A 25072-nucleotide genomic window follows, 5' to 3' on the forward strand; every position below is an offset into this window, starting at 1 on the left:
GATGCCGTCAGCAATGCTTATGCTAGCTGAATGACACAAATAATAGATGAAATGGGAATAAAGCAGAGAGAAAGCAATTGCTTTGGGTTCCTGGACCAGAAACACTTCAGGGATAGATAGAGGTAGAAGAAATAGTGAAAATAATCATGCAGAGGTAGACCTAGCTAAGGTGTGTTTAAGAGACCATGAGTATGGGTGGAGTTGAGAATTCAAGTTGAGTGTTCATGTTGGAGAAGCATAGTGCTGAGCTTAGGAATATAACCCAGCCAAACCATAAAGTCTTAATATGACACACACTGAGGAATTTGGACTGTGTTTATAAGTAATGGAGAGCACCTGTTGAAGATACTGCAGCAGAAAACTGATATGATGAAAACAGTGTTATAAGATGACTCTGACAACAATGTTGAGAATGTACTGAAGACGCCAGACACCAGAGCCAGGAAGACTAGTTTGGAGATACCTGCAAGCAATGAAATATGAGGTGAAGCTCAGAGAAGGGAAATGAAGACAATGAAGTGACAGTGTGGCAACATGTGCTCTGTGCTTACAGGTCCTCCTTCATCCTCCTCTTCCCGGGCACACCTTCCCCAGTGAGTTCTAAACTATGAGCTGGAAGCAGAATAGGTGTAAGCTCAGGCAGTCTCTCTCTTTTCCCTGCTGTAGAGACCGAGGAGCTACATGTTGAGATGACAGCTTCACAGAATGGTAGCAGAGGATCTCCCTAAGTCACTTCTCAAAGAAAGTGTCCTGGAGAGCCACTGAGAAGACACGAGACTTTGCATAAGTAAAACTTGTATATGTTAAGCTATTGATGTGTTAGGGTTCATTATTCAAACAGAGCCTCATCTCTTCTTACTAATACAAAGATAACTGTGTCAGAATTGATAGCTGTGCTCAGGGACTTTAAGGACCCTGGTCTTAGCAAACCTAAAAGTAGGTAGGACCCAGAATTTGCCAGTGACTTTAATAATGGCACTAAAACATTACACTTAAAGATTTTCTATATAGAGTATCCCGTCACCTGCAAATAGTGAAAGACTGACTTCTTCTTTGCGGATTTGAATGCCTTTTATTTCTTTGTGTGGTCTGATTGCTAAGGCTAGGACTTCCAGTGCTATGTTAAAGGAAAGTGGTGAGAGTGGACATTCCTGTCCTGTTCTTCACCTTAGAGGAAAATCTCTCAGTTTTTCCCCATTGAAGATGATATTAGCTGTGGGTCTTTTGTATATGTTATATTGAGGTATGTTCTTTATAACCCTACTTTGTTGAGGGTTTTTATCATGAATGGATGTTGTACTTTGTGAAATGCTTTTCCTGCCTCTATTGAAAGGATCAGATAGTTCTTATCCTTTCTTTTATTAATGTGGTGTATCACGTTGATTGATTTGTGAATATTGAACCCCCTTGCTGCCCAGGAATAAATCCCACTTTATCATGGTGAATGTTTTTTTCTTTTTTTAAAGATTTTATTTATTTATTTGACAATGAGAGAGAGCACAAGCAGGGGGAGTGGCAGGCAGAGGGAGAGGGAGAAGCAGGCTTCCTGCTGAGCAGGGAGACCAATGTGGGAATCAATCCCGGGACCCCAGGATCATGAACTTAGCCAAAGGCAGTTGCTTAACCAACTGAGCCACCCAGGCGCCATGAATGATTTTTTAATGTACTGTTGGATTTGATTTGCTAGAATTTTGTTGAGAATTTTTTCATCTATGTTTATCAGGGATATTGGCCTGTAGTTCTCTTTTTTTAGTGGAGTCTTTAGCTGGTTTTGGTATCTGGGTAATGTTGCCTTCATAGGATGAATTTGGAAGCTTTCCTTCCTTTTCTGCTTTTTTGAATAGTTTGAGAAGAATAGATATTAATTCTTCTTTAAATGTCAGTAGAATTCCCCTATGAAGCCACGTGGCCCTGGACTTTTGTTTGTTGGGAGATTTTTGATTACTGACTCAATTCTTAGCTGGTTATCAGTCTGTTTAAGTTTTCAATTTCCTCCTGTTTCAGTTTTGGTAGTTTATATGTTTCTAGGAATTTATCCATTTCTTCCAGGTTGTCCAATTTGTTGACATACAGTTTTTCATAATATTCTCTTACAATTGTATTTCTGTTGGTTGTCATTTCTCCTCTCTCATTTGTGAGTTTATTTGAGTCCCTTTTCTTTTCTTTTTGATAAGTCTGGCTAGGGGTTTATCAATTTTATTAATTTTTCCAAAGAACCAGCTCCTAGTTTCATGATGTGTCCCCTTGTTTTTTTAGTTTCTATATCATGTATTTCTGCTCTAATCTTTATTATTTCCCTTCTTCTGCTGGCTTTAGGCTTCATTTGTTGTTCTTTTTCTACCCCCTTTAGGTGTAAGGATAGGTTATATATTTGCGATCTTTCTTGTTTTTTGAGGTAAGCCTGTATTGCTATATGCTTCCTTTTTATGGCGCTTTTGCTGTATCCCAAAGGCTTTGGACCATTGTGTTTTCATTTTCATTTTTTTCCATGTATTCAATGAAACCACTAGTCAGTTCATTATAATTACCCTGTTCCTACACTCATGAATATTTTTACTCTTGGAGTCTCTAAAAGGAAGCAAACAGGGTGAAAATGACCCAAGAGAGAGTTTACACTAACTCAGTTCCAATTTACTCAAGATCATATGCTGGTGTCCACACATGCAGCCAAGTAATCTGAGTTGCATGGTCTTCCAATGTAGGGAATGCAGAGTATTGGCATACAAAATCTAAAAGTAATTATATACATTTTTTTTTTCCAGAAGGAAGACACTTGCAAGGCCCCTAGCAGGATTAAAAGAACAATCTGTGATAATGAGATAGAATAAAGCTAAATAACCCACATGGAAACTAAAGCCATGATCTTGGATGTATTAGGACTGAGCTTTAACCAGTAGAACTAATTATGAGAACAATAACCAGCTAAGGTATGATTAAAAACTTTCATCTGAAAACTACATCTTGAACTGTATCTTTATTTTAGACAAGACCTGGCCTGAAATACTTCTGAAAGCCCTGACAAATGACCTTCTTAGAGTTGTGGACAAGTGCCAAATGCCCATACTGATTCTATGCTACATTAGGTCACTGGCATTTTCCAACAGGACACCTACAGATTCTCTATGTAGGACACGGATATGAATATGCCCTATACATATCAAAATATTTAACAGCAACATGCCACTTGATGGCATTTTAAATTGGCTTCTTAGGGGTCTTTTGTGGGGAATAACCAAGGGGTGGAGACGTCATTACACTAATCCTGACGAGCCAAACCCAAAATGTACCTCATGTGGTCATGGAAACTATTTGTTTTAATTCAAAATTAATTAAGTTTGAGTTAGAGCAGAAAGGGAGTAGTCTCATAGCTTTAACTGCAGCATTCAATACAACAAAAAGACTGGCATCCCGGTGCTTTGGCCTTGAATTTCTGCCATCAAAACCATTAGTCAATTCAGAGACAGAGCTTGAACACTTGACTGCCTACACTCAGCTCCATCTGTTATGTGCACTATTGTTAATATGTAGTCCAGAGTGCCAATGACACCGTTCATCAATGGTTCTTATGAAGCATGCAGGATGCCCATCTACTTCCACCAAAGCAACATGGTGTCATCTTTCCTGCTGGAAGAATAATCATCTAAAAGCAACAACATGAATTTATACTTGCTTATTCCTTTCTTATTTTAAAAAGTAGAATATATGACCTTAGCACAAGGGACTTGGGGGTTTGGGCAAAGCAAGAATAATAAAATCAGGAAGCACAGAACAAATGGGTCAAATGTATCCTGAGAAAAATAAAACTATTTATCAAGAGAAAAAACAAAAATGAAAGATCAAAAGCATAGAAAGATAAGATCCAAAGCACAGAACAAATGGGTCAAATGTATACTGAGAAAAATAAAACTATTTATCAAGAGAAAAAACAAAAATGAAAGATCAAAAGCATAGAAAGATAAGATCCAAATAAGTGTTTTTAGACTATTTTAATTATAATCTAATTGATTTAGACCACTGGGTCTAATGATTGATGTAAGAGATAAAATTATCAACCTAAACCAGTGTAATATCTTAGCACATTAGAAATACCTGGGGACCTTTTAAAAATCACAAATGTGTAGGTACAATGAAGCCTCCAGAACAATTAAATCAAAATCTCTGGGATGGGGACTAGGCATCAGGATTTTTTAAAGTGCTCCTGGGGATTCCAGTGAACAGCCCTACATGGGAACTATTGACTTAAACAAAAGAAGAAGGTATCAGTTTGTTTCTATTACAACTGATTCACTATGCTGCAAAAAGGGAATAAGAATCCCTAAATTTATATATGAAGAAAGATGATTTAAAAAAGGTTGAAAAGTCTGCCTAAGACCACATAGCTCATAGGTAGTAGAGCAGCGGCTCATAGCCAGGACCTTACACTGACTGACATTTTGACTGAAAAGACACTAAAGCCTCTGGGCTGGATCACCTAGGGACCAGCTGAGTGGGGGATGGAGCCTTTGGGCTGAGGAGAGCTCTGATAGTAAATGTTGCTTCATACCCATTTGCACAGTAATTTCCACCATTTAGAAATTTCTTTGAGTTAGGTCAATGTCATTAAAATACAGGGTTCCCAAATACAATGCAATGGCTACCATAATAATTAGTGTTGTTATTATAGCTACCAATTGTGAACCTGTTACATGAAAAACTCTGTTTTAGTTGCTTTACATGCATGACTTCAACTCTATTACATCTTGAAGGGTAGATATCAAAATCCCCATTTAACAGTTGATGAAAGTAAGTTTTATAAAGGTTAAATGACTTTCCCGAAGTCATATAATCAATAAATGGCAGAGCCACAATATGAACTGGCTGAATGCTTTTTTAATCTTTATACTATGTTACCCAAAGAAACTAAATATTTTAACACAATTACTCTCAATTATTAGTAATTTCATCTTGAACTAATAAAGCCATTAGACATGAGACAGGTGAAGACATAGATGGGTTGTCGTTAAGCGACAGCCTTCAGCTCAGGTCATGATCCCAGAGTTCTGGGATGGAGCCCTGCATCCGGCTCCCTGCTCAGTGGGAGGCCTGCTTCCCCTCTCCCACTCCCCCTGCTTGTGTTCCCTCTCTTTGCTGTGTCTCTCTCTGTCAAATAAATAAAAATTTTAAAAAAATAAAAAAAAATAAGCTCACCAATTATTTGATACTCCTCCCTTCAAGACAGCTTGATTTTCCTTTCTTTGACAGTGAGCTGGATTTAGTGACTTTCTTCCAATGAATAGAATATGGAAGAAGTGATGGTGTATGAATTCCAAGATTCAGGGATAAAAGGCATCACTCACTCTGGGAAAAGCCAGCTGCCCTATCAAAAGGCCTCCTGCCAAGAGCCTTGTGAGTGAGCCATGTTGGAAGCAGATATCTGAGCCCCAGTCAAGCTTTCACATGACTGTAGCCTCCATCAACAGCTTGACTGCAACCTCCTGAGAGATCCTGAGCCAGAAACACCCAGCTAAGCTACTCCCCAACTCCTGACCCACAGAAACTGAGATAATAAATGCGTATTATTTTAAGCCACTAGGTTTTACAGCTGCTATACAGCAATGGATAACTCATATAGAAAAAAAAAAAAAAAAAGGAAGACAAATAGTAAAAGTTCCAGATTGTAGGGCTCAATGATGCATAAGAGTAAATAATCTTAAGCACCCAGAAATACCAGGAGGGCACTGGGTAACTGCATAAGAACATGGGAAAGGGTTAGGGTAAAGAAAAGGCGGGGGGTGTGTGTCATAAAGTGTATATAATAACTCTTTTTCGAAGGAAAGAAAAAAAATACCAGTTTGAGAATGAATTCATTTTCCCAGGTTATTACAGAGTTTGACAGCACTCCATATGACGTACTAAAAGGCACCCAAGCACCTAAAGCAATAATGCCTCATGCAAAGTCAAGTAGAGTCCTTTTGCTATTTTACATAGTTTAATAAGACAGGTCATAATGCTGTGATGTTATTAATGTGGACTGCATTATTCTAAGGCTAATAATTACATATAATATCCCTTTACCTATTTATCTTAAGGCAAAATGTTATTTACATTTTTACATCTTGATAAGCAACTGTATCTACTATAAAGAGATACAGATATTTGAAGTTCCATTTTTCAATTTTCCTTGTTCAGGTTTTCAGGATGCCCTGATTGTATACTCAAGCCCCCTCTGAATTCCATATACTATGTCCTAGAGAGTTGTTAGGGAAACACTGGGAGATAATAGGATATACTGATTTTGTTCTTGCCAGTAAATCACCTCCCCAGGTAATTGTTCTTATAATAAAAATGCCAACTGGGTGGCAAGTCTCTGCACCAAGAAAAAGTTGTATTTTAGCCCTCTTGTGCATTCAGTACAAATTTTAAAATCAAAAGAAAGAGGAAAAATAAAACTGCAGAATAAAGGATAGAAGAAGGAGAAAAAGGAAATAACTTGGGAAGATTCTTTGTCATGCATCTCTGGTGTCACAGCTGATGCTATAAAGGACAGACACCCTGTGTTTCCTTAAGAAAATAAATTGATCACACCAGTGACTGATAACCCAATCCTTGTTTGCCCAACTGGATAATATGACTTTCTTCACTTGATGATCATTTGTAACATCCCCATTCAAAAATATATAGAAAGGTCTATGGCAAGACTTCCCAAAGGTTAAAAACAGAAAGAAGGTTCCCTTCTTTTCCTTACTGCCCCTATACCCTCAGCCTCTACTCCTGTTTGCCATGAATCAAAGAAGAGAAAGAAAAGGGACAGAAGTGGGTTAAAAAGTAGGATTGTAAAGGAGAGGGGGCTAGAAATGAGTAAAAAAAAAAAAAATTTAAGCGACAAGTTTTGGAGAATATTCTGTAATAGTTTTTTCATCTCCCTGTAGCTGGGCTCCTTAACCTCCATTTATAAGCTCAATAATCTCACTATGACAAATCCTGTTGTGATCTCCTCAAGGATGGACTCATGGAAGAAGCTCTGGCTCAATGATCTGTGACTGAACATCAAATCAACCATATTGTTTTTTGGTTCTGCAGTCAGGTATTTCACCCCATCCCCAAGTTCAGCTGCCATCTTGGTCACACTCCTGACACCTGGACCCATCTGTTGAATTCTGTGTTAGGCCCTCAGAAGCAAGGTACTGCCTCACTCTGCCTATATTCCCATCTCCAGGGACCATCAGTGTCTTCCTCATCACCCCCTGCTCACGGATTCTCCATCAACACCTTAAATACCACTCTCAGAACCACCTGATTCACTTTTCTTCTGCCAACACCCTTAACAATCAACAGCCTTAACAAGTGCAAGCAGTCAGTAGCTAGATTTTACAGAGAGGCTAGGATTCATTGTAATGTCTCATCCTCTTCCACATTTGCAACCCCTTCCCTTAATTCCAAATCATATCCTACTTTAGACTGCTCATTCCACTGTTACATATCAGGTCATATCTTGAGATACAACATTTTCCCTAGCTAATGTGAAGAAATGAAATTAAGTGCAAGGCTTCCCTTTACCAGAATATAAAGAGGGGAAAGCTTTCCTTCTTCAATCCATCAAACTTCAAATCCTGAAGCAGACTTGTTTATCTTTTTAAAAAAAACTATAGTGTTTTAAAAGAGAGACTTTGATTGATTAATTGATTCACCAGTCCCAAAAAATGTTAAGTTGAAAACAGCAATGACATTTCTAAGGACTGTATTGCATTTTCTAATACCAGGTGATGGATATCTATGGTGTTTCATCAGACTAGGAGGGCTGTCACACCACTGACTATTCTATACGCTTCACTGGCTTGCTAGTTAACAATTATGCAATATATATTTGCTCATTCTCCATGCAAAAAGATCAAGATTGACACTTAAGAGCTCATCTTTAGGTGGGAAAGAAATCCTTGGAGAGTCAGGAGAATATAATATAAAACAAACTTCTGTCTGAAAAATAACTGGTGTTTTTATCCTCTCTCATAAGCAATGCCTTCTTTCTTTGTGTGATTCTGTTTCAAAATCAGTAGCCTACCAACCCCTCAGCTAAAACAAAAGAGCTAGCATTAGAGAAGAAGGCAAATGCAGTTTCATGATTACTTTTGATAAACCCTCATATACTTTTTTTCTTACCCCAATTTTTCTGCACATTGACTGCAGAAAAAAAAAAAAAATTAACATGCCCAAAAGTTGTCCTCTTCCAATACAACAGGGACCTGGGCTAACAGTCCAAACATGCAGGTTTGAGAAATTGTATTACCATCATACTTGTCAGACTCAATATCTTGTCTACGGCTTCTGTTCTCCCCAAATTCTCATAGCTTCAATTCACCAAATTCCTATTTACGAGTTCAGTTGGATCTACCTTCAGAACCAACTTTGACTAAGTCTACTACCATGCAAAGAGTCAGAAGAAGAAATCCAAGGAGCAAGGCCCAGGAAATTCAATGTATCTGAGGTAGGGAAGTGCTTCACAGGTTTGAGAACAGAAAGGAAGCCACTGTGGCTGGAGATGGTGATCAAGGTAATATGAGATGTGTGATAAGCAGAATCATGGCCCTCTAAAAATTCTTACATCCTCGGGGCGCCTGGGTGGCTCAGTTGGATAAGCGACTGCCTTCAGCTCAGGTCATGATCCTGGAGTCCCGGGATCAAGTCCCATATCGGGCTCCCTGCTCAGCAGGGAGTCTGCTTCTCTCTCTGACCCTCCTCCCTCTGATGCTCTCTGTCTCTCATTCTCTCTCTCGCAAATAAATAAAATCTTAAAATATATGTATATAAATAAAAATTAAAAAAATAAAAATTCTTACATCCTCTGGAATCTGTGAACCCATGGAAAAGGGTATTTTGCAGATGTCATTAAAGTTACAGATCTTGAGATGGGAAAATTATCCTGGGTTAGACAGGTGGTGCTAATTTGATCACTTAAGTCCTTAAAAGTGGTTCCAGGTTGGCAGCCTGAAAAGGGTAGATCCCTTGTTGCTGGTTCTGCGGTGTAGAGGTCCATGTGCCAAAACTAGAAAGAGGCACCAAGAAACTAAGGGTGGCCCCTGGGTGACAGCCAGCAAGAAAATAGAGACATTTAGTCCTACAACCCTGTGGACTTGAATTGTACACCCTTAAGCAACAGAAAAATCCTTCTCTGGAACCTCAAAATGAACACAGTCTTCTTGACACCTTGATCTTAATCCAGTGAGACCCATGTTGGACTTCTGACTTACAAGAAGCCTAAGTTAATAAACTTGTGTTGTTTTAAGCACTGTGTTTTAAGTATATGTAGCTTGTAGTAATTTGTTATAGCAACAATATATACCAAATACAAGATGAGGTAACTATGCATGTATCAAATCATGCAAACCATCCGGCCATCACAGAGTCTGATTTTCAAAAACAACAGGGAGTCAATGATGAATTTTAAGAAGGGAACGACTTTGTTAAAAGGTTACTGTGGAAAAGATGCCATGCTCCACATCATATGTCATCAGGAAAATGCAAATTAGAACAACAATGAGATACCACTACACACCTATTAGCATGATCAAAATCCAGAACACTGACAACACCAAACTCTGGTGAGGATGTGGAGCAACAGGAATGCTCATTCATCGCTAGAGGGAATGCAAAATGGTATAGACTTTGGAAAACTTTATCAGTTTCTTACAAAATTAAACATACTCTTTCCATATGATACAATCCAGAAATCTCACTCCTTACCTAAAGGCACTGAAAACTTATCTCCATGCAAAAACTTGCACATGGATTTTATAATCATTTTATTCATAATTGCCAAAACTCAGAAGCAACCAGGATGTTCTTCAGTAGGTAAATGGATAAACTGTGGTGCATACAGACAATGGAATATGACTTTTTTGAAGTAATCTCTACACCCAATGTGGGGCTTGAGTTCATGACCCTGAGATCAAGAATCACATGTTCTACTGACTGAGCCAACCAGGCACCCCAGACAATGGAATATTATTGAGTGCTAAAATGAAATGAGCTATCAGGCCATGGACAGACGGGAGGAACCTTGAATGTGTATTTTCTGGGATACCACAAATCAAGTGATCACAAGGCGCCAAAAGTCCAGATAAGGGAAAAAGCATTAGACTGGATATTCAGAGGCCTGAGTTTTGGTACCGGTTATGCCATTGCCCAACATGTAACCGAGCGCACATCACTTTACCTCTCTGCCTTATGTTGATTCGTGGCTTTGTACGTTGTATAATAATCACTAAATTAAAATATCAAAACCTAAATGTTAAAATTAGTAAAATTGCAAGATACTTATTTTAATAACAAAAATAATTGCAGCTCCTTTACATCTTGTATTTAAAAGATGAGAATGCCTATTTAAGGAAAGGAGAAAAAAAGCCTTAAGTACAATGGCAACTAAAATGGCAACTCAAACAAGATAAAACTGTTTCTGAGGCACTGATCTTTTAATTACAGAAAATGTCAAAATGCAATGTGTTCTCTTAGCTTTATTATTTTGAATCTGTTTCTTGTTTCTCAACAAACTGAAGAAATAAACAGTGATTTTTAAAATTAATTATGTAGTGCAATTTTCCTCCAGGAAAACCAATATAGCTTAATTTTCATTAACTATATTGTAAATTGCATTACTCTTTTGGAAAACATTCAAGGGTGCTTTTATTTATAAACCGAGAGATGAGAACTGTGATGCATTTATATGGTGCATGGACACTTTCAAAGGGGGCTTCTTATTAAGTAGAATTCAACAATGATATTTTTAAATATCATTATAATTTTTAAATTATAAATTTGTATTTATTATAAATATAAATAAAATTATAAAAAATTATATTTTTTAAATTAAAAAATAAGCCAGAAATAGTGGCACCCTGGGTTAAACTGCAGCATTCAGGATGTTAATTAGCTAACAATGACTATATGTATAATGAAGATATTAAGCTTTCTCTAAGAACATTGCAACTTGAAATTCAAATAACTAATGTTATGGGATAATTGGGAAATATGATTAACTGATTTAAACACCACTGAAAATGCAGCAAAATTCTCTTTCAAGAGGCAGAACAAATATATTCTATAGACAAACGCCAAAATCAGAATTAGCACGTAGTCAAGAAAGGAGGTGACTAAGAGTACATGGGTAACCATTTTGAATAAATCACTTTAAAACTAGTCACAGTGTGAATGAGGATAATTATATGGCTCTCAACTCTGCTCATGGATTTTCTTTCTCTCTCTCAATTGCAAGTCCCCTCAACTGTCATGTTTAGTTGTCTCTTTGAGATGTTACTATACATGGTAACAGATGAATCTGTGCTTCTGTGATTTTTATAAATGATCTTAGCTCACACAGCAAAGCCATTAAGCTTAGGTTAGGAAAGGCCTGACCCTTGGGTGGTGTGCAGTTTTCTATCATAGAAAAGCTTCATAAAGCTTTATAGGAAGATTTGAAAAGACATCAGAAAATAATTTGAAATTCAGAAGTATCCAAGATGCCCTGTACCTTTTCATTGCTTGCACTGGTTGCATGCCTACACAGGAGAGCAAGTAAACTATTTAACAAGTGGTTCCCAATGAGAAGGTATATTTTAGTAGGAATAGCTACTCTATTGTGGGCCCTCTGGGTTCTTTTAGACTGTTGCAAATAATTGCATGTAATCACCCTAACAACCAGGAGATCATTAATAAAAGGTATTTAATGAAATGATTCTGAAGCATAATTTAATGTGCAAACTTTTTAGAGGCGATGGCCAAGAGAATATTGCAGGCAGCAAAATTTTAAAGTAGAAAACCAAGTGAACAGAATTGGAATCAAGCACTGTAGAGAAATAAAAATCATAATCAATATGCCTAACAGGAATTCATACTGGTAACTGCAAGATAGCTACAGAGACTTGTACTTACTAGCTGCTAATAAATGGGGTGATGATAAAGGCAAAGAAGGCAAGACCTCTGGGATAAGATTAGAGGATTACATTTACTCCATCCAAGAAAACAATGGAAAGAAATCTAATACACTAGAATTTAATACAAGATCAATCATTTTAGTACTGAATGAAATACTCCACAATTATTTTTCTGTAAGACTATATACTAAGTTCTTCTGATTTGTTACAGGTATTGTCTAAAGAATCATAGCCAATCAAAACTAAGTCCAAAGGGACCCTCTGGCAGAGGCAGAAAGAACAAATTGGTAGGTTTCCTGCAGTAGGGATGCTATCTTTCATTTGTAAAGAACTCATGACTCAGATACCAGAAACTATATTCTATCTACTTTATCACTCTAAATTATTGAGATTATCCAGAACCCTGATTTCCTGTGTTTAAGTTATTCTTTCCTATGTCTTCTTTTATGAGTGTTTATTCTATTCTACAAGTTTCACTTCCTTCACCTTTCCCCTCAAAAACAGATAAATATTACACAATGTCTAACTTCAGTTAAGCTTATTTCTACATAGATGAGATTCTTAAAAAGTTATTAAAAAGATACAAGAAGGGGCACCTGGGTGGCTCAGTCCGTTAAGCATACGATTCCTGGTTTCGGCTCAGGTCATGAACTTGGGGTCTTGAGATTGAGCCCCGCATAGGGCTCTGCACTCAGCAGGGAGTCTGCTTTTCTCCCTATGCCCCTCCCCAGCCCTCGTGAGCGAAGAGCATGAGCATGCTCTCTCTCTCTCTCAAATAAATCTAAAAAAACAGACACAAGAAAAAACATAAAACAACAGCAACTTAATACAGTATAAACAAAAGATTTTTATAACTAGAAAGTTAAAAAACTAAGTAGATAATAAAAATAAAACATTAAGTGTAGGCTCCTACCTAGATAGTAACTGAAAAACTAGTTACTTTTATCTCCATATTTGTGTAGATTCATATTTTAATTAAGACATTCAAAATTATTTTTCTGATCATATTTTTCAGTTTATTTACATTTCAGATTTTAACGCAGATTTTTTTAAAGCACAATAATCTCAACAAAGAAAGGAAAGGCATAAGATTCAGCAGTTTCTGCTTTTTATATATAACTGAAGCCAATTAACTGTGGCATTGAATTTTTAAAATCTTGTTTCCCTTGAAGCGGGTATTTTCAAATATTACATGTATATACAGTAGACTTTTCATTTTCAAGAAGATTAGAAAAATGATCAGTTCCTTGGTAAATACCAAAAAAGAAGAAGAAGAAGAAGAAGAAGAAGAAGAAGAAGAAGAAGAAGAAATTCACAATAAAATTAGAAGTAGTTCAATGAACAGCCATATATCAATGGAACTACACCATCTGTGAGAACTGTAGAGGGAAAAGTGAAAGGAAAAAGTAAGTGAGGATGACCTGTTTAGAAGTAGCTATGCTAACGCACAGTCAGAACTAGACCCAGCTTTTTCGGGCTTAGAAGTGTTTAGAATTAAATATGATGTCTTCAGAGTGACCACTGGTTACTTTGGGTCTCAAAGGCCCCAGAACTCTGCTTCAACTCTCACACTTTATTGTGTGAGACAGCAGACAAGAGTTGCAGCTCCTACTTATTATCAACCCCCTGTATCTCCTGCCTCTTCCAAGACTTCAGATACCTCATCTGTCAAGCATTGGATATCAACAAATCTTCAACCACGTCCTTAAAGAATATTCAAAAATTTTGTGAAGTAGATCAAAACGTATTGTCACTAAAATCAAATAAGATTTGTTCATTAAGTGGGGAAAATGTTAATGACTAAAAATTTCTTAATATAAAGTGTTCTTCTACATGTTTTCTTCAAATGCATTATCTCCTTCTGTTTCTTTCTTTCTTTTTCTATGTTCCGGGAGAGGTGGTAAGAGTCATTAACAGCATCCACCCTGGAGTCAGAATGCCTAGGTGTAAATCCAGCCCTGCCCATTCACTATCTACAAACCCTGGTAAAGTCATTTAATCTCGTTATGCCTTCTTTTCCTCGATAAGAAATGGAGATAGCACAATTTCTTTCTTAGAAGGAAGTTATGAGGACTAAGAGAGGCAATACATATAAAGCACTAGAACAGCACCTGCTAAGCACTGTCACAATAACATAGAGCCCCAATAAGTTTAGCACAAGATACTTCTTTTAAAAAACCAAATGTAAATATTGCATGTTGCTCCCCAAAATGCCATGACTTTTAGGGGCTTTGTAAAAAGAATGAGGAATATTACTAAATACTGTTAGGATATATTGTTTCAGTAAAAAGAAACAAGGTGTTTAAGCATTTATACTATGCTGCCTTTTATCAAAGAAAGGAGAAACAGGAATACACATATAGACGTATACCTATACATATTTTAAAAAGAAAGGAAAGTTAAACCAAAAACTAATAAAAATGGTGACATCCAGGAATGAGGGACAAGGTAGAGAAGCTAGAGTTTTCCAAATGTGCTTTACTTGGAGGTTTTGACTTTGAAACTATAATAATGTTTTAAATAATCATTAAAGTTAATTCAAACTAAAAAGAATCCATAAAAATGAAAAGCAAAATAAAACAAGGGACTATAACTATGTATGAATTGATATCTTAACCATGCACGAATTATTTTTAAGTAGCATAAACTAAGAACTTTAAGGAAACTTAAATTGTTTTTTACTAATCACATTGTAAAAAATATGACCATTATTCTGAAGTTATTCTTAAATTATAGTATATACAGTCATATGGAACAAAGATTTTTAGTTTAAGAGAAAAGAGCTAAACATATTAAATGAAAGAGTTACAGACAAAACCCCATAAACTGAAATTTGAATTGGAAATATGGAACACTTGGAAATATCAATATAAATACATAAAGTATTCCTCTTTTAAAATCTTTCTACAGAAAAGGCCTAGGAACAGTGATCAATTAAGTGGCAATGCAATGAGCTTCACCAGTGGCCAAATTGTGGACTATGAATACCGTTTCCCACAAAAGGTACAAGATGCCTTAGAGAAATGGCTATTTCCTGGTTTGGACAGAAAACATAAAAGAAGATCCTGGGACTGCTTGTCCTACCAAAAAGTGAGGATGCATCAATGCCTACAGGGATCATTTCAAGAGGACTTGGGAACAAAATTTAAGAGATGCTTGTCTTTCGCTTTGCCGCTGTGACTGCAGCCATGAGTATGCTCAGACTTCAGAAGAGGCTTGCCTCCAGTGTCCTCTTCTGTGACAAAAAGAACAGCTGGTTGGACCCCAATGAGACCAGTGAAATCACCAATGCCAACTCCCATCAGCATGTCCAGAAACTGATCAAAGATGGGCTGAGCATCCGGAAGCTTGTGACTTCCCATTCCCGGGCTTGGTACCAGAAAAACACTATGGCTCACCAGAAGGGCAGGCATATGGGCATTGGTAAGAGAAAAGGTACTGCCAATGCTCGAAAGCCTGAGAAGGTCACCTGGATGAGAAGGATGAGAGTTCTGTACCTGCTGCTCAGAAGATACTTATATCTAAGAAGATTGACCACCACACGTATCACAGCCTGTACCTGAAAGTGAAGGGTAATGTGTTCAAAAACAAGCTGATTCTCCTGGAACATATCCACAAGCTGAAGGCAGACAAGGCTTGCAAGAAAAGCTTCTGGCTGACCAGGCTGAGGCCCGCAGAGCTAAGACCAAGCACTGTGAAGAGCAGCGCCAGGCCAAGAAGGAAGAAATCATCAAGATTCCAAGGAGGAAGAGACCAAGAAATAAAATTCCCTCTCTTTTGTCTATACAGAGTGGCTTCAGCAATTACACAGATCAGTTATTCAATAAAACAAACCTTTATCTGCCTCCAAAAAAAAAAAAAATGAAGAGATTTCTATTGGCAAAGATGAGATAAATTCAAGATCATAAAGAACAATAACTGCATTGGATGGAAAAATATCTAATATGAGAAGATCCATGAGGTTATAATGATACACAAAAACAACTCAATAATCATCTCTAGAGAATTTTAGAGAACTGACATATTATTCTGAAAAATGATAATTAAAGTGGGAGAAATCAGGCATTTTTTTCTGCCTTTCCTGTATATGCCTCAACATAAACACGTGATATAGAAATGTTATTCTTTATAGACAAATCCCAGCCAATAAATGAAAAAGTAATGATAGAATTAGAATCTTACTGTTTTGCAATACCTATTGAACAAATAGATTTATACTATAATCATCAGTAACAGATTAATAGGTGAAAAATTGATAAAGAACAAAATTTATAATGGATGAATCAGGCCAATCACATATAGACCTATAGATCAATCTTAACACCATAATAAACAGATATTAGGCACTGTGGGTTCCTTAGTGTGATGCAATGGAAGGAACACAACATCCCAAATTAAGTATTCTTGCCAAAACATCAAATTGGGATCTGATTAAATCTCTATGTCTAGATATGTAGCTTATAGAAAATAGGGATCAAAGGAAATTTTTAAATGATATTATGAAGATGCACGCAGCAAATTACAGAATGTGAGAAATTCTACAAGACAAATAACCCAGTTTCTTTAACAAATAAAGTACAAGGGAAAAATGGAGGGGAGAGTTTTAGTTTAAAGGAAATTTTAGATGTATACTAATGAAATGCAAAGTGAGGATCTAGTCTCTATCCTGATTCAAAAAAAAAATCCAACTATATATACATGTTGTGGCATGCATATTGAATTTGATGTTGATTGGTATTTGATTCAAAGTCATCAAATTTTTGCTAACTTTCTAAAACAGGATAATAATATCACAGCAATACTTTTTTGCAATACTTTTTTTTTTAGTGTTTATCTTTTAGGGTTACATATGAGTGAATTATATGATGTCTGGGATTTGCTTCAAAATGAGGGTGAAGTGATAAGTGGAGGTATAAATAAGTTAAGATTGGCCATGTGCTAATAATTTTTGACACTGACACTGAGTGACAGTTACAGGAAAGTTCATTATTCTCTCTACTTTTGTATGTGTTTGGAAATTTACACAATAGAATGCTTTAAAATGAAAACTATTTTTAAGCACAGAATTAAACACAAAAATTCCTGTTGAGTTTTTTTTTTATTATGTTGCATTGAATTTATACACAGATTAACTTAGCCCATTGAGTCTTCCAATACAGAAACCTCTACATTCTGTTCCTCAGTAGCATTTTTATTATTATCATTACTGCTTTTGTTTCTACTTTCTTGGTATAGGTTGTAGACACTGCTTAAGCTTAGTCAGAAGTTTTTCATAATTTACAAGACTTTTTCTGTTTAACCAGTTTATAAGTGGATTTTTTTGTTTTACTAACAATAATCAGTTTGAAAACAAATAGGAAGTAATTGCTTTTGTGTATGTAAGTTTTTAATTTTCCTAGTTACTCTACTGTCTTTCTGGTCCCAATAACTTTTCAATCTAATATCTAATATTCTAATATCTAATTTTTAACCAAATCTAATATAATTTCTTAGATATTTCAGATGGAAAATCCACAATATACAAATAAAGGATAATTTTTCTCATCTCTTTAAAAATAGTTGCTATGGACTGAATTGAAAGCACTGTTACCCTTTCACTTGTTTCCTGAAATCCATATTTTGAGAGGTTTTCTATCTTAAACAGAAACCTGTATTATGCTCCTGCCCAACTTGAAATGCTCAAGAATTCATATTAGGAACTGTGAGATTAATATATCTGATGAATTCACACCATGACTTAAATTTTCAACTCATCCTATCATCAATTATAGTTCAGAGAACACCATCAAAATCTAATAATTAAGAATATCTATTGGGATGCCTGGGTGGCTCAGTCGGTTAAGTGTCTGCCTTCAGCTCAGGTCATGATCCCAGGGTCCTGGAATCTAGCCCCATGTTGGGCTCCCTGTTCAGAGGGGAGCCTGCTTCTCCCTCTGCCCCTCTCCCTCTCTCTTTTTCTCTCTCTCTGACAAATAAATAAATAAAAACCTTAAAAAAAGAAAAGAATATCTATCCCCAACAAATATCAAAATACGTTTGCCACTACCACTGGAAGATTAGTTAAGAGAAGGCTTCTTTGATTCTTATTTTCAGGCTGACGAAATAAGACAATTACATTAATAAGAACCCAAATTGTTCTTTGTCATAAAGTAGACATGGAGAAGGTTATCAGAGAAACTGACTAAAAATTTTAAAGCCAAACTCAAAACATCAACATGAGTTTTTTTGTTTTTTGTTTTTTTGTTTTTCCTTAGGGGATGTATTTTGTGGAGAAGTTACATTATTATTCCAGAAGACATTATCTTGGCTTCAGTACACATAACACATCTGGGAATTGTCTGCTTGAAAGCCTTGGCTAGAAGCTCTATCTGATGGCCTCAAATTGATTGTGTTATTGAAAAGTCTGAAGGAAGTTAGTGCACGTCACATGGCAGGCAGCTTGGCATAAACTGCCTAAGACACCAAATTTTCCCATGGGAAAAGATCAAAAAAAGTTGGATCAGGATTCCATATTGATTTTGCTTTATGAGATAAAAACTTTTCCCTTTAGTATACTGCTTCTCACAATGGCTTTAAGTGCTTTTGCTTCGACCTCAAGCCTCTACAGTGACAACGTGACTCCGTGCCAGTTTTTTTGCAGCATACAAGCTGCCAGATAAAATTATTTCTGACAACAGGTCCACATTTGTCTCAGTCAAGTTACGGTATTTGTGGACAAGAATCTTATCTAAGCTGTCACCATTGCACCTCGTCTGTTTTAATGTATGTTTAGGAGGAAAAGGTAGTACAGATTTCCAAAGATGCCCCGAGGTGGATTTCTGAAGATACAGACCAATAATTCTACCTGGCTTTTCATCAGCTAATGTTACAGATGTTCACTCAGAGGTGTGGCCATGCTGAATACTAGTTAAGTTTCATAACTTGTCTAAACCAATTCTGCTGAGAATAAGCTGACAACTCAGAAAATGAATAATAAAGTATTCTCAATACTGCTCTAGCTAAATGCATCAGTCATTCATTTTTGGTAATCATTCACCTTTATCACTGCAGTTTCTCTTCGCTGGGACTTAATTCAGTTCTTGTCCTGCTAGTTGAATCTGGATAGGTGCCATTTCTACGAAGTCATATAGCACCCTGTGCTTTCTCATGATAGCACTCACTACCCACATTCTAACAAGTCATTTATCTGTATGCCATCTTGGATTATAAATACTATGAGTGTAGAAATGTGTCTTTTCTTTTCTCTTAATTCTACCTCCACCATCTAGAATGGGAACTGGCACAAAGAACACACACAGGGGCCAGCATGCAAACAGTCCTTTAGGTCAGGCTTCTTCAAGTCAGCTTCTAAAGCCAGCCTTCTTGACATTACTGGTAAGCCTTTTTTAAAAGCTACAGATAATGAAGCGGGAGGGGGGGGAATTGGAGGGGGAGATGAACCATGAGAGACTATGGACTCTGAGAAACAAACTGAGGGTTCTAGAGGGGAGGTGGGTGGGGGGATGGGTTAGCCTGGTGATGGGTAGTAAAGAGGGCACGTTCTGCATGGAGCACTGGGTGTTATACGCAAACAATGAATCATGGAACACTACATCAAAAACTAATGATGTAATGTATGGTAATTAACATAACATAATAATAAATAAAATAAAATAAAATAAAATAAAAGCTACAGATATTCCAGTAAGATCCTTAATGAAAGCCCACTTAAGGCAAAAAGCCCCCTGAAATAATACTATAGGTAAGAAACAGAAGGAGTAACCAGCCCCAAATAAAAGAGTTTGTCCCCAAACTACCCCTTCATGTGTTGACAAAGAACCCCAAATAAGGAGTTGTTTTTCTGTGAATACAAGGTCATTGCCTTCAGACACAAATGAAAGTGCCCTCAGAGTAAAATTTCTCAGGTTGGAAGGGAATGAGGGAGCAATAAAAATTCATCTGCAACACTTTTAGTCAAATAGAGATGGTAAATGGTGAAAAATAAAAACCAGTATTCTGGCTCTTCAACCGAAATTTTGAGCGTTTATCAAACTTAGCATGATGAACTTAGGGAATCCCTTATACTTGAGCATATCTTGGATAATATAGACTTGCAAACCAGCTACAGGTACTCCTTCCAGGGACTCTTCCTTATTATAGAAGTATCTCCCCTTGAATCATCCTTATTTTTTCCTTTCATGAAACATATATTGAGTATGTATTATCTGTGAATAGTAGATATTTAGAGATGAATGAGATTCCACCATCCCTGAATTTAAAGGATAGTCTGTTGGAAAAAAATTTACATATAAACGATTATAATACAATGTATTTATATGTCATACGTATACGGTATATAACCCAAAAATGCTAATGCGGAAGTTACCAAATCCCTAGAGAAGATTTCATGGAGGATATAACATTTGAGATATATTTTATAGACAATTTCACCTGATAGATAGTGAGGGAAGTCTATTCTCATAAGAGAGAATAGCATAAACAGTGACTTAAGGCATATTAAAACATGGCTTGTTCAGAATATAATGAATACTTTGGTGCGCCTGGATCGCAGGTTACACAGCATATTGAATAGTGAATGGAAGTAATGAAAAAGTGTCGATTTGGACCAAATAGTAAAGGATTTTTGAATCAGGTTTTATTCACAGTCTTTCATAACTGTAATTGGCCCCACCTAAAGCACCTACCAAGTCTTATACAATATGGCCCTGCCAACTTCACAATAACCCTTGACTGACCCTCTGTCACATCTTATTGGACTCAGGGTGATTACTTTATTCAAGAACAACCAACTCATAAGACAGATCTCAACCTATGAGGTGGCATGGTACAAAAGGATCAACCTTATCTTCTCTACAATTTTAAACTGAAAGGACTGGAAGAATAAGCTGATTTAGAGTGAAGCTGAAAGAGTCATGAAGTAGCATGTAGTCACTGAAGACAATATGGCAAGCCAACTCCTTAGGAAGCAAACACTATAAATAAACTACAGCTTCAAGGTGGAACAGAAGTGAACACAAGAGAGGTGATACAAATGGAGACCAGCAAAGTGCAGGGCACTGCAATGAAGCTACTTCCCTTTCCAATAAGGTTCTTGCTCTTCTTGACAGCTGATTATTTGACTTTATCTAACAACAAAATGAATCAAATCAGAAGAACCTTGTGTGTCATAAGGATGAATCTGCTGTTTGACCGGAGGTGACAGTGAGCTATTCGAAGGATTTAAGCAGAACAATAACATAACCAAATCAGTGGTAGTGTTTTAGGGAGAAAGTCAGACCATTCTGGAATTGACCTTCATGTCATTCCACCAAAGACTCATCAAATCTCAAAAAAGAAGGAAGCAATAATTCTTTTCCATTTACCTTACCCCTGGCAAGAGGGTAACTTGCTATTTAAAAGATTGTATTAGCCATATAGGAGAGAGACCATGTATATTAGAATACTAGTTATTTATTTCCTTTTCAGAGCCAATATTTTGCATTTCAGTGACTTAAAGGAAGGTGAGCCTGAATGATTCAACATCAATAAAGATTGTTCCATAAACTAAATTTCCAACAGTAGAAGGAATTTAAAATAATTGTTTTGCCCACTTCAAAGAATGTGATGCATTTAATTCAAGTTAATAAAAAATATGTATAGTTGCCAAAATACTAATAGGGATTGCCCTTGGATGGTGAGAGCATGGTTCTTATGTTTTATAATTCATATATATTGCTTTTATAATGGAAAGGAAATAAACTTAAAGAATAGTTTATGACATATTTCATTTCTATCTAACAAAACAGATTTTAAGTTTAGTCGTCTGGATAAATGTATCTGAGGCTAGGGAAAAAGCTATCTATTAACGTTTGCTATTGTTTTTCAATGGTATAAAGACTTTAGTTTGGATTCAAGGAAGACAAAACAGTTATAAAAAAAATACACTAAAGTCAAAGGATCTAGGTTGCACGCAAAATTCCTATACCCATGTCACATATGAATAGAGCCAGTTACTTCATCTCTGTGTTTCAGTTTTCTGACTTGTAAAATGTGGTTTGAACAAAATAATCTCAAAATTCTTTCCAATTTATGATTCTTTAAGCGTTTATATCATTATTCCTTAGTATTACTATAATATTTTCCAAGTTTAATTTGCAAGCTTATAAGCCACTTGAAATTATATAAAACCTCTCAGGCCTTTAGAAAAGTATCCACAGAAAACCTACAAAGCTTAAGGGTTAGGACTAATGGCCTAAACATGTGATGACGTTTAATTATTTTTGTTTCTCCAGAGAGAAACCTAGAGTACCTCAGAAGGAAAATACCAAGACTGAAAGTTATATGTACCAAACCAAAAATATTTTCACGATTTTAAATAATACCATAAAGAGAAAAAATACATAGAATTAATGTAGGCTGTTTCCTTTAAGAAAAGTCTGGTCTTGAATATAGTCAGTGAATAGAAGAAATAATTTATATGATGGTGTGATACCTATTACTAGTTTTTGAATATAGGCATACATTGAGCTATCAGAAGACACAAACCTGGATCATAAATAAATAGTTGCCAGTTGAAATATTATATTTATTTGTAAAGCTCTACTTCCTAGAAATATAAACACAAACACATATCCACGCACACATACACACACAACACACTCCCCACACCATATACATATATATCAAGTTCAAGTTTTTCTAATTCTTTACTATTAAGTCACAAACATACATTTGAAAAGAGCAAAATATATATTTTTTTAGTTTGAAAACTCATTCTAAAATATAATTGATAATCAAAACCAAAATTTTGATATAAAAAGTGGTATATACTCAATTCAGAGTATTTTATGTAATTCTCTTTATTTCATTATAAAATTATAAACTCATTCTTTTGAAAAAACATTCCCACACCCCCTGTCATCACCTGCCATGAGACTATTCATATCTGAAACATGACATTGCATACTTTCATTGCCTCTTCCCCCTTAAAACTCATGTAATAACAAATGAATACAAATGAGGATAAAGGGGAGATAAGAATGAATGAATGATTTCTACAAAGTTTTGGAAAACACAGAGTATATTATAAATAAGTAGAGTTAAGAAAGCTACACCGAAGTGCTTCCTAAAGGGGACCCTATGTTGTACAACAAAGTCTTCAGAGGCTTCAGAAAGTGGGGCCACTAAAAATATGGGGACTGATTTAAAGTATTTGTGAAGAGTGCCAGATCCCCATCTTCACCCCAAGAAACCAAGAGACTATCTGCTATGGACCGAATGTTTGTGTCCCCCCTGCCTCCCACCACAAATTCATATGTTGAAACCCTAATACCCAAAATAATAGTATTTGGAGGTGGGGCTTTTAGGAGATAATTAGGTCATGAAGGTGGAGCTCTCATGAATGGGGTTAGTGCTCTTATCCAAAGAGACACAAGAGAGATGGTCTCTCTCTACCATGTGAGAATACATCAAGGATGTGTCCATCTGCAAACCAGGAGGAGAAACCTCACCAAGAACCCAAACATGCTAGCACCTTGATCTTAGACTTCCAGCCTCCAAAATTGTGAGAATAAGTTTCTGTTGTGTAAGCCACCCAGTCTATGATATATGTTACGGAGTCAGCCTGGGCTGACTAGGACACTACTACTCATTTCTTCCAGCAAAGAAAAAAAAATTTTTTTTTTTTTCTGTAAATCCAAACATGAGAAGTTAGATCCAAGTATATGAGGCAAAGCACTGAAGCTTGGTATTGAAAACAGGAAAATTAAATGAGAATGTACATAATGAACTTGGGGACCTCAGCATCCTTCTGCTTTGTCCCCAAAACACTGGTAGCTTCCAGCTCCAGTGAAGAAGGTTGGGGGTCTCCAGGGGAAAATATCTATATTCATGTATCTGGAGATTCCTCAGTGAAAAGGCAAGTTCTTTTTTTTAATCTTGCTCCCACAAAGTCCACAGCCAAAACCCTGCCCATTCACAAGGAACTTTCTCTCAGCTTTTAGTGCCTCATTCAATCTGAATAAGCACACAAGAAACTTAACATTTGAAAAAAGGTTCCAACATGAAATGGACCAAAACAAACTAACTAAATACCTCAGAGGAAACAGTGACATTGCACCAAAAATATAACCCCAAAACTGTATAATATCCTATAGTGAAAAAAGATGTCACATGTATAGAAATAAAACAGTATGCAATGAAGAAGGAGAAAAAGAGAACAAAAAAAAAAAAAAAAAAGAGCTCCTATAGATAACAAATATGATCACCTAAACTGGGGGAGGTAGAGGATCAGCAAACTTTTTTTTATAAAGAGATACATGGCAAATACTGTAAGGTTACAGGATTTAGTCTCTAAACTCTGACACTGATGAATGAAAGCATCCATAGACAATACATAAATGGATGAGCATGAATGTGTTTCTTTAGTTACAAAAGTTTAACTTTATTTGCACCACTTCACCTAACAGCATCACTTTTGGATTTGGCTGTGCCATAGTTTGCTGACACCTGATCTAAATTTGTAATAAATAGATAAAATATTATAACATTAAGCTGAAAGACAAGAATATAAAGAGATGGGAAAATGGGAGAAAAAAAAAAACCAACAACAAAGAATCAATCCAGGAAATCCAAAATCTGCCCAATAAAAGTTCCAGAGTGAGAGAAAGAGAAAATGGGGAGAGATAATTAAAGACATAAATAAATTTTTACAGACCCAAAGAACACAAGTCACCAGATTTAAAAGGTCCACTGAATACGCAGCAAAATGAATGACGAAAGGCCCAAATCAAAGTACACCTTGTACAATTTCCAAATACCAGAGAAAATAAAGTATCACAAAAGCTTCCAAAGATTATACACAAAGGAGTGGGAATCAGAATAGAGCCTGGTTCTCAACAGCAAGAGTGGGTATGAGAACACAGTAGACCAATAGCTAAAAGATTCAGAAGGAAAATGATTTCCAATTGTGAATTATATCTAGTCAATTTATTAATCAGTTAGGATAAACTAAAAAATTCAGACACAGAATTTGTATATCAAATGTACCTCTTAGAATCTACTAGTGGATATGTTTCAATAAAATAAGTGGTAAACTAAGAAAATGAATATATGGGATCCAGGAAAGGGGAGAATGGAGAAGGGAATACTAGTTTAAGAGCCATAATTAGATAAAGCTCATATTAGATATT

The 25072-nt window shown here is 36.1% G+C and overlaps 1 protein-coding gene and 1 pseudogene across 1 annotated transcript in view; one reads left to right on the plus strand and one right to left on the minus strand.

Annotated features, from left to right (window-relative positions):
* Window positions 1-25072, minus strand: part of LOC118017833 (catenin alpha-3-like) — a 1833615-nt gene that overhangs the window by 1001076 nt on the left and 807467 nt on the right. The gene's annotated exons all lie outside the window — the stretch shown is intronic.
* Window positions 14845-15667, plus strand: LOC118017847 (annotated as a pseudogene).

Source organism: Mirounga leonina, unplaced genomic scaffold (genome assembly GCF_011800145.1).
Source record: "Mirounga leonina isolate KUSES-001 unplaced genomic scaffold, KU_Mleo_1.0 Mir_106, whole genome shotgun sequence".
Lineage (NCBI taxonomy): Eukaryota > Metazoa > Chordata > Mammalia > Carnivora > Phocidae > Mirounga > Mirounga leonina.